Here is a 15397-nt window from a genome sequence, read left to right on the forward strand (position 1 = left end):
GGAAATAAAGTCCGCTTAGTGTAGCCGCCAAATCGTCGTACTCGACTCTAATAATGGGCGCGAATCAAACAATAAATTGTTAGTGATTAATCAAGGTTAATATGGGGACTTGCGCATACCTTAAGGTTGGTCGTATAATCATACCACCGGGAAGAGCAAAAATTTTACTCGGTTACTCAAATACAGCCCTGGAAATGGAAAAAAGAACACATTGACACCGGTGTGTCAGACCCACCATACTTGCTCCGGACACTGCGAGAGGGCTGTACAAGCAATGATCACACGCACGGCACAGCGGACACACCAGGAACCGCGGTGTTGGCCGTCGAATGGCGCTAGCTGCGCAGCATTTGTGCACCGCCGCCGTCAGTGTCAGGCAGTTTGCCGTGGCATACGGAGCTTCATCGCAGTCTTTAACACTGGTAGCATGCCGCGACAGCGTGGACGTGAACCGTATGTGCAGTTGACGGACTTTGAGCGAGGGCGTATAGTGGGCATGCGGGAGGCCGGGTGGACGTACCGCCGAATTGCTCAACACGTGGGGCGTGAGGTCTCCACAGTACATCGATGTTGTCGCCAGTGGTCGGCGGAAGGTGCACGTGCCCGTCGACCTGGGACCGGACCGCAGCGACGCACGGATGCACGCCAAGACCGTAGGATCCTACGCAGTGCCGTAGGGGACCGCACCGCCACTTCCCAGCAAATTAGGGACACTGTTGCTCCTGGGGTATCGGCGAGGACCATTCGCAACCGTCTCCATGAAGCTGGGCTACGGTCCCGCACACCGTTAGGCCGTCTTCCGCTCACGCCCCAACATCGTGCAGCCCGCCTCCAGCGGTGTCGCGACAGGCGTGAATGGAGGGACGAATGGAGACGTGTCGTCTTCAGCGATGAGAGTCGCTTCTGCCTTGGTGCCAATGATGGTCGTATGCGTGTTTGGCGCCGTGCAGGTGATCGCCACAATCAGGACTGCATACGACCGAGGCACACAGGGCCAACACCCGGCATCATGGTGTGGGGAGCGATCTCCTACACTGGCTGTACACCACTGGTGATCGTCGAGGGGACACTGAATAGTGCACGGTACATCCAAACCGTCATCGAACCCATCGTTGTACCATTCCTAGACCGGCAAGGGAACTTGCTGTTCCAACAGGACAATGCACGTCCTCAAGTATCCCGTGCCACCCAACGTGCTCTAGAAGGTGTAAGTCAACTACCCTGGCCAGCAAGATCTCCGGATCTGTCCCCCATTGAGCATGTTTGGGACTGGATGAAGCGTCGTCTCACGCGGTCTGCACGTCCAGCACGAACGCTGGTCCAACTGAGGCGCCAAGTGGAAATGGCATGGCAAGCCGTTCCACAGGACTACATCCAGCATCTCTACGATCGTCTCCATGGGAGAATAGCAGCCTGCATTGCTGTGAAAGGTGGATATACACTGTACTAGTGCCGACATTGTGCATGCTCTGTTGCCTGTGTCTATGTGCCTGTGGTTCTGTCAGTGTGATCATGTGATGTATCTGACCCCAGGAATGTGTCAATAAAGTTTCCCCTTCCTGGGACAATGAATTCACGGTGTTCTTATTTCAATTTCCAGGAGTGTAGAATGTACGTCGAAGGTTAAAATTCACAAGAATATTTTTCACTGAAATCATTATTGTTCACTAGTTTTCACAGGTTACCAAAGACGTTGGTTTAGAATAGGCTGCGCCGGCCGGTGTGGCCAAGCGGTTAATGGCACTTAAGTCTGGAACCGCGCGACCGCTACGGTCGCAGGTTCGAATCCTGCCTCGGGCATGGATGTGTGTGATGTCCTTAGGTTAGTTAGGTTCAAGTAGTTCTAAGTTCTAGGGGACTGATGACCTGAGAAGTTAAGTCCCATAGTGCTCAGAGCCAGAATAGGCTGCAAAGTGAAAGAATATCTTCTCTGATGTCCAGAAAAACACTAGGCGGTTGACACGAGCAATAGAGAGTTGTGCGCAACATGAGAAGTGACAGAGGAACATAGTGTGCTATCTAGACTGTAGGCTGTAGGCGGTTGCATCTTACCATGCAGTTGCAGACTGCGAACCAGTAATTCATCTTAAAATCGCGTACACTGTGAAGGTAATTTATGTCTCGCGAAGGGTAAATTTCACGATCTGTATTAGAGGTTCTTACTACTCCACTGACTGCGAGTGCATGGGCTCTCAGCACTTTTTCCAACACGGCGCTTGGAGTGGTAAGAGCCGACGTGTGGCTGCTCCAGAAAACTTGCAAAAATGAGCCTGAGTGATACTGATGGACTCAGTCCCAACAAGAAGCCAGCGTATTATCGTGGTTGGCACTATTTTGTATTGGCAATCCAAACAGATGTTCCTAGACAAGCCAGGTCACTTTTACAACAGTGTTCTAAGAAAACTCTTCAGATCTGTTAGGTAGCCATACTTAAGTCATATACAGTCACTTGTTCTACGAAAGTTGCAAAGGTCACATCAATACACGAAAAAGAAAATACGAGTAATCCGCTGAATCATAGACCCATATCACCGTGATCAACCAACACTTAGATTTTGGAACATATACTGCGTTCGAACAATACAAAATACCCTGAAGAAAACGATCTAATAACACACAGTTAGAACAGATTCAGAAAATATCATTCTAGGACAACACAATGAGCCCTATATTCACACGGAGTAATGAGTGCTATCGACAGGGGATTTCTAGTTGATTCCATATTTCTATATTTCAAGATTTTTAACACCGTTCCTCACAAGCGGCTGCTAATCAGACTGCAAGCCTGCTGAATATGGACTGGATTCGTAATTTCCTGTCAGAAAGGACACAGTCCACAGTAATTGACTGGAAGTTATCGAGTGAAACAGAAGTGATAGCTTGTGTTCCCTGAGGAAGTGTTACATCCATATGTATACTCTGCGAACCACTGCGAAATGCATGGTGGAGGGTACGTCCACTGTACCAGTTATCAGGGCATTCTCCGTTGCCATTCACGTTGGAACGTAGATAAAATGATCGTTTAAATGCCTCTGTGCGTGCTGTAATAAATCTTATCTTATCCTCGCAATCCCTATGGAAGTGATACGTATGAGGTTATAGTATACTCGTAGAGTCATCATTTAAAGCCGGTTCTTGAAACTTTGACGGAAGACTTTCTCGGTATAGTTTCCATCTGTCTTTAGTACGTTCAGCATCTTAGTGATACACTCCCATGGTTCAAACAAACCTGTGACGATTCGTGCTATCCTTCTCTGTACGCGTTCAATATTCCCTGCAAATCCTATTTGGTACAGGTCCCACAGTATTCAAGGATAGGTCGCACCAGTAATTTTTAAGCAATCTCCTTTGCAGACTGATTGCATTTCCCTATTATTCTACCAATAAACCGAAGTCTGCTAGTTGCTTTACCCGCGACTGAGTTTGTGTGTTCGTTCAACTACATGCTCCTACTAAGCGTTACAACCAAGTATCTATATAAGTTTATAGATTCCAACTGTGACTCACTAATACTATATTCGTAGGAAACTACGTTTTTTCTTTTTTTTTGTTTTTGTTTTTTTTTGGTTTTTTTTTTTTTTTTGAGGTGCAAAATTTCACATTTTTCAACATTTAAAACAAGTTACCAATCATTGCACCACTTTGAAATCTTATCAATGTCTGACTGAAGATTTGTACAGCTTCGTTCAGACTGTACTTCGTTATAGATAACTGCATCATTTCCGAAAAGTCTGTGGTTACTATTAACATTTTCCGCAAGATCATTAACATACAACATGAACAGCAGGGGACCCAACTCACTTTCCTGAGGTAAGCCAGAAGTTACATCTACATTTGTCGACGATTCTCCATCTAAGATAAAATGCTGTGTCCTCCCTACCAAGAAATCCTCAATCCAGTCATATGTTTCGTTTGATACCCCATACGATCGCACTTTTTATAATAAGCGTAGGTGTGGTACTGAGTCAAATGTTTTTCGGAAATCGAGAAATATTGCATCTACCTGACTGACTTGATCCATGGCTTTCAGGATGTCACGTGGGAAAGAGCGAGTTGGGTTTTACATGATTTTTGTTTTCGAAACCAATGATGGTTGGTGTGGAGAAGGTATCTGTTCTTTCGGACATGTCCGAAAGAACAGATACCATTTTCATATATAGTTCAGGCTAACCGGCCATTGACCTCTTTCTTCTGTGCGGATGCACACGTATTGCCCGAACTCTTACGAGACTCAGTAAGATTGTCTGCCGCGAGTAATGAGTGTAATGGGCAGGGACACTACGAATGTAGTGTGTGGCCACTATACCATTTTCATATATAGTTCAGGCTAACCGGCCATTGACCTCTTTCTTCTGTGCGGATGCACACGTATTGCCCGAACTCTTACGAGACTCAATAAGATTTTCTGCCGCGAGTAATGAGTGTAATGGGCAGGGGCACTACGAGTGTAGTGTGTGGACACTAAGTTGGGAATGTGGGTCTCACGGGGTGCGTGCAAGGGATAAGTCCCTGCAGTCGCCCTATCCTCTGTGCCCTCGCTGGCTCAGTTGGATAGAGCGTCTGCCATGTAAGCAGGAGGTCCCGGGTTCGAGTCCCGGTCGAGGCACACATTTTCAACTGTCCCCGTTGATGTTTATCCACGCCTGTCGGCAGCGTAGGATCTTGATTTAATTATCATAACAAAATTATAATTTTTCAATTCACTGTTGGACGGTTGAAGTCTCCTCCAGTGACTGCAGTATCATTAGGAAACTTACGTACAAGCGAACTGAGGTTTTCTCTAAAGTTTTCAATTACATCAGGAGGAGAATCTCGTTGTCGATAGAAAGACCGTATTATAATTTCTTGCCAGCCCTTGATACTGAGTTTTGCCCAAACAATCTCACATGCAGCTTCAATTTCGACCTCGACGGATTTGTGTTTCTTGTCTACTTACGACAAATACACCACTTACTTTTCCGGTTTCCCTATCCTTTCTGTATACGCTTAAATTTACGCCAAAGATCTTACTACTATCAACTTTCTGTGCCTAATATTATGTGAGAGTCATTGCTCTTTAACAGCGCTTCAAACACTGGCACTTTCTCACGAATGCTTCGGCAGTGAACCACTAGGATTTTGATACTCCCACATGCGGGAGACATTTCTTTGGATCTTTCACTGATATTTCTGGGTTTCCCACAGCTATCGTTATCTGAATTGGGTGGATAGTCGACTAATCTAAAAATAAAAAAAAACCTGTCAGCTACTTGGGTAGCTGCCTCTGACGTGTAGTGTATACCTGACCTACACTCCTGGAAATTGAAATAAGAACACCGTGAATTCATTGTCCCAGGAAGGGGAAACTTTATTGACACATTCCTGGGGTCAGATACATCACATGATCACACTGACAGAACCACAGGCACATAGACACAGGCAACAGAGCATGCACAATGTCGGCACTAGTACAGTGTATATCCACCTTTCGCAGCAATGCAGGCTGCTATTCTCCCATGGAGACGATCGTAGAGATGCTGGATGTAGTCCTGTGGAACGGCTTGCCATGCCATTTCCACCTGGCGCCTCAGTTGGACCAGCGTTCGTGCTGGACGTGCAGACCGCGTGAGACGACGCTTCATCCAGTCCCAAACATGCTCAATGGGGGACAGATCCGGAGATCTTGCTGGCCAGGGTAGTTGACTTACACCTTCTAGAGCACGTTGGGTGGCACGGGATACATGCGGACGTGCATTGTCCTGTTGGAACAGCAAGTTCCCTTGCCGGTCTAGGAATGGTACAACGATGGGTTCGATGACGGTTTGGATGTACCGTGCACTATTCAGTGTCCCCTCGACGATCACCAGTGGTGTACGGCCAGTGTAGGAGATCGCTCCCCACACCATGATGCCGGGTGTTGGCCCTGTGTGCCTCGGTCGTATGCAGTCCTGATTGTGGCGCTCACCTGCACGGCGCCAAACACGCATACGACCATCATTGGCACCAAGGCAGAAGCGACTCTCATCGCTGAAGACGACACGTCTCCATTCGTCCCTCCATTCACGCCTGTCGCGACACCACTGGAGGCGGGCTGCACGATGTTGGGGCGTGAGCGGAAGACGGTCTAACGGTGTGCGGGACCGTAGCCCAGCTTCATGGAGACGGTTGCGAATGGTCCTCGCCGATACCCCAGGAGCAACAGTGTCCCTAATTTGCTGGGAAGTGGCGGTGCGGTCCCCTACGGCACTGTGTAGGATCCTACGGTCTTGGCGTGCATCCGTGCGTCGCTGCGGTCCGGTCCCAGGTCGACGGGCACGTGCACCTTCCGCCGACCACTGGCGACAACATCGATGTACTGTGGAGACCTCACGCCCCACGTGTTGAGCAATTCGGCGGTACGTCCACCCGGCCTCCCGCATGCCCACTATACGCCCTCGCTCAAAGTCCGTCAACTGCACATACGGTTCACGTCCACGCTGTCGCGGCATGCTACCAGTGTTAGACTGCGATGGAGCTCCGTATGCCACGGCAAACTGGCTGACACTGACGGCGGCGGTGCACAAATGCTGCGCAGCTAGCGCCATTCGACGGCCAACACCGCGGTTCCTGGTGTGTCCGCTGTGCCGTGCGTGTGATCATTGCTTGTACAGCCCTCTCGCAGTGTCCGGAGCAAGTATGGTGGGTCTGACACACCGGTGTCAATGTGTTCTTTTTTCCATTTCCAGGAGTGTATTTAGGGGGACCCTACAACTCTCAGCTCTATGGCACAAGTCTAGGAAGTCACAGACTAACTTGTCAAAGAGATCTCGGAGTCTCTGGTTGAAGCCTTCCACTCGACTAAGAACCAGGCGGCTGCGATCTGTTCTGGGGCCAATGCTACAGATTGTGAACTTCGTTGAAACTTTGAGCAATGCTGGTCTTTCAGCCCTCTCTGTTAGTCGCTGGAATGATCTAACTACAATCTCAGAGCCCAGGTGACATACATTGTTTGTGCCAACGTGCGAAACAATCTGTAGTTGGTTGCACTCTGTTCCCTCAATGGTTGCCGGAACAGCCTCTTCAACGTGCTGAATTCGGCCTCCAGGCATACACACTGAATGTATCTGGTGTTTCTTCCCATCCCTTGCTGCCATTTCTTAGGGGTGCCATTATTCGCAGTACGTTTGAACCGCCGATGATTAACCCTTTTGTGTCTGCCTCCTCTTGACACGGGACAAAGCAGGTTTCGCCAAAACAGATGAAGTGAGTATCACTGGCTCAGTTTCAGTCAAAGAGAACATCTCGAACTTTCTTAGGGGGATCGGTATAACACTCTGAGTCCTCCCTGGTCCCTGTCTGACCTGTACAGGACTCCTAGACCCGTCCGCAGTTCGTGGTGTAGTGGCTCTGGATCCCGAGGTCCCGGGTTCGATTCCCGGGCGGGTTGAGGATTTTCTCCATCGGGTACTGGGTTTTTGTGTTGTCCTCATCATTTCATCATCGTTTGTGAAAGTGGCGAGCTAGAACTGTGTAAAGATTGGAAATTTGTACGGGCGCTGATAACCGCTCAGTTGAGCGTCTCACAAACCAAACATCATCATCATCAATATCATCACACCTAGACCCACCACTGACAAGCCACTGGAAGGATAATGTTGGGGCTTGTATTTTCTACAGGAGAGACAGTGTCCACAGGAGAGGACAGCACTTTGGGTATCTCTGGTGCCTTTGGTAAACAGCTAGTGGTAAACGTCCCAACACATCCATTCGCAGCTGCTTCTAATCACTTGGCAGTAGTTACGGCATTTCCAGTTGCTTACGAATTGCAACCAAGTCATCATCCCCTGACTGAAAACAGCAAACACATCGGGACTGCGTTATGCCTGGTGAAATATTTTACAGAAATGTAAACAGTTTATGCCTGGGGCAGTATTTTACAGAATAGTAAACAAATAACTTTTTATTAAGCTTGATGATTTTATTTTAATTTATGAATTTCATATGCTACAAATATTAGCAGTAGTCTTTTGGAATTTCAGTAATTTATAGCCAAAAGCGAGATATCTATTGTTTTACTACATCTCTGAAGCCTTTTTCAGGTTATGGTTACTAAGAAAGTTCGACAGTTGCGTTATTTTTAAATAAATGCAGATGATATACACTACTATTAAAAGAGAGAACTAATATGACACGATATGTTACAACTGTAAATCAAAAACACCGATTTATTACAAAATAGTGATACAAAACACTCATAAATCGCAAAAATCTTTGCAAACGTTCGAAAAACACGTTTAAATTTTATGTCAAGTTTTCTAAGTGAATTTTGGTAACGAAGTGGTTTCACTCTAAGAGAAAAGAAATTTTGAGAGTCTGATTTTTCGTCCCCTTCTACACTACCGTGCCAAAGAGAAACTCTGCAGCTTCAGTGCATCTCAGAGAAACGACATGAAATGTGGGCGGGTATCTACTGTCTACAATCTATATAAACGATTTGGTAGACTATGTACCGTGCACTATTCAGTGTCCCCTCGACGATCACCAGTGGTGTACGGCCAGTGTAGGAGATCGCTCCCCACACCATGATGCCGGGTGTTGGCCCTGTGTGCCTCGGTCGTATGCAGTCCTGATTGTGGCGCTCACCTGCACGGCGCCAAACACGCATACGACCATCATTGGCACCAAGGCAGAAGCGACTCTCATCGCTGAAGACGACACGTCTCCATTCGTCCCTCCATTCACGCCTGTCGCGACACCACTGGAGGCGGGCTGCACGATGTTGGGGCGTGAGCGGAAGACGGTCTAACGGTGTGCGGGACCGTAGCCCAGCTTCATGGAGACGGTTGCGAATGGTCCTCGCCGATACCCCAGGAGCAACAGTGTCCCTAATTTGCTGGGAAGTGGCGGTGCGGTCCCCTACGGCACTGTGTAGGATCCTACGGTCTTGGCGTGCATCCGTGCGTCGCTGCGGTCCGGTCCCAGGTCGACGGGCACGTGCACCTTCCGCCGACCACTGGCGACAACATCGATGTACTGTGGAGACCTCACGCCCCACGTGTTGAGCAATTCGGCGGTACGTCCACCCGGCCTCCCGCATGCCCACTATACGCCCTCGCTCAAAGTCCGTCAACTGCACATACGGTTCACGTCCACGCTGTCGCGGCATGCTACCAGTGTTAGACTGCGATGGAGCTCCGTATGCCACGGCAAACTGGCTGACACTGACGGCGGCGGTGCACAAATGCTGCGCAGCTAGCGCCATTCGACGGCCAACACCGCGGTTCCTGGTGTGTCCGCTGTGCCGTGCGTGTGATCATTGCTTGTACAGCCCTCTCGCAGTGTCCGGAGCAAGTATGGTGGGTCTGACACACCGGTGTCAATGTGTTCTTTTTTCCATTTCCAGGAGTGTATTTAGGGGGACCCTACAACTCTCAGCTCTATGGCACAAGTCTAGGAAGTCACAGACTAACTTGTCAAAGAGATCTCGGAGTCTCTGGTTGAAGCCTTCCACTCGACTAAGAACCAGGCGGCTGCGATCTGTTCTGGGGCCAATGCTACAGATTGTGAACTTCGTTGAAACTTTGAGCAATGCTGGTCTTTCAGCCCTCTCTGTTAGTCGCTGGAATGATCTAACTACAATCTCAGAGCCCAGGTGACATACATTGTTTGTGCCAACGTGCGAAACAATCTGTAGTTGGTTGCACTCTGTTCCCTCAATGGTTGCCGGAACAGCCTCTTCAACGTGCTGAATTCGGCCTCCAGGCATACACACACAGCCCTCTTAGATGATTTTCAGCTAATGCTGTCGTTTATCTTCTAGTAAGGTCACGAGAAGTTCTACACGAATTACAAAATTATCTAGACAAGAAATCTGTACGGTGCGAAGCGTGACAGTTGGACCTGAACAATAACAAGTTTGTGGCCCTCCATATGAGTACTAAAAATGAACCATTATATTTCGTTTGCATAATAAACACCGCAAGTTAAACTAAGTACATAGGGATTACAATTGCTAATAACTTAAACTGGACATACGACATAGAAAATGTTGTGGGAAACGCAAATCAAAGCCTGGGCTTTATTGGCAGACTACATAGAAGATGCAACATCTAGTAAAGAGACCACCTACACTACGTTCGTCCATCCTCTACTAGAGTAATTCTGCGCGTTATAGGATCCTTGCCAGTAGGACAGACTAAAGACATCGAAAAATTCGAAGAAGGGCTGTTCGTTTTGTATTATCGTGAAATAGGGGAGAGAGAGTCACGAATATCATATGACAGCTGGGGTGGGAACCATTTAAACAAAGGCGTTTTCCTTGCCCCCCCCCCCCCCCCAGATCTTTCCTAAAATTTCAGTAATTCACTTTCTCCTCCGAATGCGAAACTATTTTGGTGACTCTCATGTACATAGGGAGGAATGACTATCGTAATAAAATAAGACAAATCAGAGCTCGCACGGAAAGATTTGTGTGTTCACTTTCAAAGAAAATGGTTAAATGGCTCTGAGCACTATGGGACTTAATTTCTAAGATCATCAGTCCCGTAGAACTTAGAACTAGTTAAACCTAACAACCTAAGGACATCACACACACCCACGCCCGAGGCAGGAGTCGAACCTGCGACCGTAGCGGTCGCGCGGTTCCAGTCTGTAGCGCCTAGAACCGCTCGGCCACCCCGACCGGCTGTTCACTTTCCTCATGTGCTATTCGAGAGTGGAACGATCGGAAAAATAGTTTGAAAGTGGTTCTGTAAATACTCTTCCGAGCACTTGGATGTTAATAGCAGATTAATAATATAGATGTCAATGTACCTGGCTGTTCGCAACCGCTACTGTTGACACTCGGAGCGATGGGGGATGGGAACAGGGGGAAACGGGAAATGCATTTACGGTTGCTCCCATCAGCCACCGCGGCGAGTGTCAACTTCGTTTGCGCGTTATCGTAATTTCGGCTTTAGAGCGATTATGACGTGCACCATGTCTGCGTAACACTTGATAATGGCTCAAAAGTCGAAATCGTGATACGGAAAATAAAACACGTTTAGTCAGATGGCAGCAGTATTACCATTTGAAAAACTATATTATGACTGTGCTCTTAATAAAGAAATCATTATCAACATAGGAAATCGTTATGAAACATTTGCATATCTATAAATAAATAGTTATTCGGTAAACAAAATATCACTTCAGTTTAATGAAGTATCTTTGACTTTTCGCCACAGAACTATACTGAAGTCTCCACTTCATCTTAAGTTACACTATATGTTTAGAGAGTTTCGTAAATGGTTCAACGTCTCTAGCTGCTATAGTGTTCCAACACACCGTTTATTAGGCGCGAAAGCGTCAGAGACGCTCTTCCAATTCCAGTGATAAATGTTAGAAGAGAGACGTTCCACATCGAGCCGTGGTTTACTCTTAAAATTTGTAGAGCATACATCCTAGAAGAGTCAATTAACTTATTGCTTCCTCCAACATATGTCTCACGAAAATATCGTAAAAGTAAAATTAGAGAGATTTGAGTCGGTACGGAGCGTACCAACAACTGATTATTCTGCGCATCACTGGCGATTGGAACAGGGAGGGGGAAGCGAAAGTGGTTACCAAATTACCCTCCGCAACACACCATAAGGTGGCTTGCCACGTATAGGCACAGATGTAGGTGTAGATGAAGATGTAACTAACATTATGTCGGTGGGACACTTTCTCCCTGTGACGTAAAAATGTACAAAATATGCATAGCAAGACAAGATATATATAAAAGACGACTAAACTGAATATTTAAATTTGTTTTACGCAACTTGCTTTATGCATGATGAGACAAATAGTAGTGACATATGAGGTGTTTAAAAATAGTCACATATTCCTACAGGAGATAGTATTGTTCAAAACTAGAAGAACAGTAACTGCAATGATATGTTCTAAAAGCAATGTCTGTCGAGATACGGGCCAATCCGTCCTTTCATTCCCATCTGTCTGTTACGTAGAAGCACACATTACAGCCATTGCTGCGTGTGGTTACCACCCATCCCGACACATCCTTCAGCCCTCATTTGCAGTGAATCACGCCCTCTTTCAAACACACCTGATTACGTGACACGCATTTGTCACACGCTGCTGTAACGTCTGCACATTGTCGATGGGTTGGCCGTACACCGATGCCTTTAAATAGACAGGCGTCCAACGGATTCAGGTCTGACGACCGGGCAGTTCATACTATCGTACCTCCTTGAGCAATCTATCGCCCATGAAACGTTGCGGCAAGGTACTGTCGCACGATCCATTGTAAATAAACTACAGTCGTCTTTCTGCGATGATGATGATGTTCTCCAAGAGCGTTCGCAATTCACCGCATAAAAATTGGTAATACACAGCATTTGTTTATCTATCTGGTAAAGTGTATAGCTCTACGAATCTCTCACCGACAATTCCCTCCCGTACGTTGATACTGAAGCGGTACTGATGATTTACCCCCATGATGTCCTACAAATTACAACCATTCAGACACAGGCAGTGAACTGCAACAGTAAGACGGTCTACACTACTGAATACTACATATAACACATCACAAGTAAATCGGGCCATATTTCAACTGGTATTGGTTTCAGTACATACAACTACAGGAATTTTTCTTCTGTCTTTGACCATTACTACCTCCTGTAGCAAAATGAGACAGTTTTTTTTTCTTAACCCTGAATTCACGGTCACCATTTGGCAGTAACGTCTGTTGGTGTACACGGAGCCAAAAAACACACGCCGTGGTGGTTCTAAAGGGAAAGTGGTAGTGCTAATGCTCGCTGCATGTCATTCTTTAGTTTGACTGAGCCTTGAGTGCTGCTAAAAATAGTGAATACCTGAAAGAGATCTGCTAGTGTTGGCTTCGTACGCGTTTAGTGAAACGAGCTTTCCAAGCTGGAGGCTGGTCAGCGTCGCCAGTCTTCTGCTATCGCCGGCCAGTGTGGCCGAGCGATTCTAGGCGCTTCAGTCTGGAACCGCGCGACCGGTTCCGGTCGCAGGTTCGAATCCTGCCTCGGGCATGGATGTGTGTGATGCCCTTAGGTTAGTTAGGTTTAACTAGCTCTAAGTTCTAGGGGACTGATGACCTCAGATGTTAAGTCCCATAGTGCTCAGAGCCATTTGAACCAGTTTCATCTGCTATCGTGTGTTTTCTAATGGGACGTTCGACTATAGGAAGCGTAATAGTGCTCAGTGGCTCTATAACGTTCCAGTAACCTCGGTGGCTAGTGATAGACGACATCCTAGAAACTTTGCGGAAATAACTCAGAGATATTATTTGTGCATGTCATGTGTTTCGCCGGAAATCGGTACTCTCGGGTATGACATGCATGATCCATACGGAAATATAAATGTTATTGTATCCAAGCACCACTCGTCATGGAGAACTTTCCATAGGAGTAAAACAATAATCATATTTCACTTAGAACAATGAAATTTATCGCTTAACGATATCTTAGAATACCAGAATACGTGAAACTTGTGAAAATCATGTTATTTTGGAGGAGACTATTTTGAATGTCAGAGATTTTGAGGGGGGGGGGGGCACCGCAAGTGGTGAGCGGCCCAGACACGTTTCTCGGGGTGTTTTCCGTTGGGGAAGTGCTGGAGTGTAAACGCAAAATGGAATAAAGTGATGTCTATCTTTAAACTGTAGTTTTTATTTGGCCCAGCCAACTGCATACATTATAAAAGTCGTGATATAACACTAAGACAGGCAAGGAACTGGGCGATCGTATCCTCCCCTACTGAAGCAGAAAGTAAACCATAATTTATAGCCAAAAATAAACTACCTTCAACAAGACTTTCGTAGTGAACAGGGCCATTTGTGTTTAGCTCCCAAAGATGGCGACTGTATCAGTCGTGGGAATATTGCACAAAAAGTTAAAGCGTCAACCTCTCTATAAACCGGAAAAAGTGCTGTCATTCAAGCACTCCTAAAATCCAGGGAAAGTACAAAGTTTTCAATTATCAAGAGAATAACTACTCCAGCGATATTTACACACATCAAAAAAAGTTTTTCATCACCCTGGTTCCCAGAACTACTGAAGATAGACGTTGACTGTGGATGTTGTATCACAGACACAGTCCCTTTGACTGTTCAGAGAATCCGGCCGGTGTGGCCGTGCGGTTGTAGGCGCTTCAGTCTGGAACCGCGTGACCGCTACGGTCGCAGGTTCGAATCCTGCCTCGGGCATGGATGTGTGTGATGTCCTTAGGTTAGTTAGGTTTAAGTAGTTCTAAGTTCTAGGGGACTGATGACCACAGATGTTAAGTCCCATAGTGCTCAGAGCCATTTGAACCATTTTTGAACTGTTCAGAGATGTCACTAGAACCGCCCAAAGATGTAAACAATCATGCATGAGCAGCGCCTATTAGACGGAGGGGTCTGACAGCCGATCAGTTCCAGTTATTCCACCAGGGAGGAGGTAAACGGCTCGTGTTGTCTGTAGTTCAACCATGCCAAGACGGTCAATTCCGCGGTTCGATCGCGTCCGCATTGTTACTTTGTGCCAGGAAGGGCTCTCGGCAAGAGAAGTGTCCAGGTGTCTCGGAGTGAACCAAAGCGATGTTGTTCGGACATGGAGGAGATACAGAGAGACAGGAACTGTCGATGACATGCCTCTCTCAGGCCGCCCAAGGGCTACTACTGCAGTGGATGACCGCTACCTGCCCGCATCTCGTGGTCGTGCGGTAGCGTTCTCGCTTCCCACGCCCGGGTTCCCGGGTTCGATTCCCGGCGGGGTCAGGGATTTTCTCTGCCTCGTGATGGCTGGGTGTTGTGTGCTGTCCTTAGGTTAGTTAGGTTTAAGTAGTTCTAAGTTCTAGGGGACTGATGACCATAGATGTTAAGTCCATAGTGTTCAGAGCCATTTGAACCATTTTGACCGCTACCTACGGATTATGGCTCGGAGGAACCCTGACGGCAACGCCACCATGTTGGATGATGCTTTTCATGCAGCCACAGGACTTCGTGTTACTACTCACTGTGAACAATAGGCTGCATGGTGCGCAACTTCACTCCCGACGTCCATGGAGAGGTCAATCTTTTCAACCACGACACCATGCAGCGCGGTACGGATGGGCCCAACAACATGCCGCATGGACCGCTCAGGATTGGCATCACGTTCACTTCACCGATGAGTGTCGCATATGCCTTCACCCACACAATCGTCGGAGACGTGTTTGGAGGCAACCCGGTCAGGCATAGACACACTGTCCAGCGAGTGTAGCAAGTTGGAGGTTCCTTGATGTTTTGGAGTGGCATTATGTGGGGCCGACGTACGCCGCTGGTGGTCATGGAAGGCGCCGTAACGGCTGTAGGATACGTGAATGTCATCCTCCGACTGATAGTGCAAACATATCGTCAGCATATTGGCAAGGCATTCGTCTTCATGGACGACAATTTGCTCCCCCATCGTGCACA

At 47.3% G+C, this 15397-nt stretch overlaps 1 protein-coding gene and 1 non-coding gene across 2 annotated transcripts in view; both read left to right on the forward strand.

Moving 5' to 3' along the window:
• The window catches only part of LOC126248701 (uncharacterized), a 729031-nt gene that overhangs the window by 342323 nt on the left and 371311 nt on the right, over nucleotides 1-15397 (forward strand). The window lies entirely within an intron of this gene.
• Nucleotides 4532-4606, forward strand: Trnat-ugu (transfer RNA threonine (anticodon UGU)). Its single transcript has one exon. It is a non-coding gene; the product is annotated as a tRNA-Thr (tRNA).

This window comes from Schistocerca nitens, chromosome 3, assembly GCF_023898315.1.
Source record: "Schistocerca nitens isolate TAMUIC-IGC-003100 chromosome 3, iqSchNite1.1, whole genome shotgun sequence".
NCBI classification, from domain to species: Eukaryota; Metazoa; Arthropoda; class Insecta; order Orthoptera; family Acrididae; genus Schistocerca; species Schistocerca nitens.